Source organism: Chrysochloris asiatica, unplaced genomic scaffold (assembly GCF_000296735.1).
Source record: "Chrysochloris asiatica unplaced genomic scaffold, ChrAsi1.0 scaffold00073, whole genome shotgun sequence".
NCBI classification, from domain to species: domain Eukaryota; kingdom Metazoa; phylum Chordata; class Mammalia; order Afrosoricida; family Chrysochloridae; genus Chrysochloris; species Chrysochloris asiatica.
Genome location: NW_006408591.1, coordinates 4,812,617 through 4,813,139, shown reverse-complemented (window position 1 = coordinate 4,813,139; position 523 = coordinate 4,812,617).

The following is a 523-nucleotide window of genomic DNA, read 5'->3' as shown; positions in this document are numbered from 1 at the left end:
ACCATACAAAGACTGCAGCACAATATCTAGATCAATATAGTGCTTAATGTGTTATCAATATTACAAAATAAATAAATCATGTATATTATACTCAAAACCCTTGTCTTGGCTACCAAAATGTGTTCTCAGTGCTACTTGTGGACGCTTTTAGAGGGTCCATGAAATATGGATATTTATTTTTATAAAAAATACTAAGTTGCCTTTCCACTCGTTCTTTCTCAAGTCTACAATTGAGTTTTGCAGAGGCTACATGATACATATTGATGCAGTTACTCATGAGCTAAAATATATTGAGCTTATCATTTTTATTTTAAAATAAAATTTAAAAGTTTTTTAATACTTTCTAAGATTGATTTTCAAATTAATAAATATTGACAGATAAAATCTATATGAGCAAAAGCTTTTTGGGATGCTGCAATACTTTTTAGGAGTGCAAACAGTTACTCAGGGTAAAATGTTTGAGAATTAGTTGGACAAACTCTGTCATCCAATCCAAATCTTACTGCTACTTATTCCAATTTAC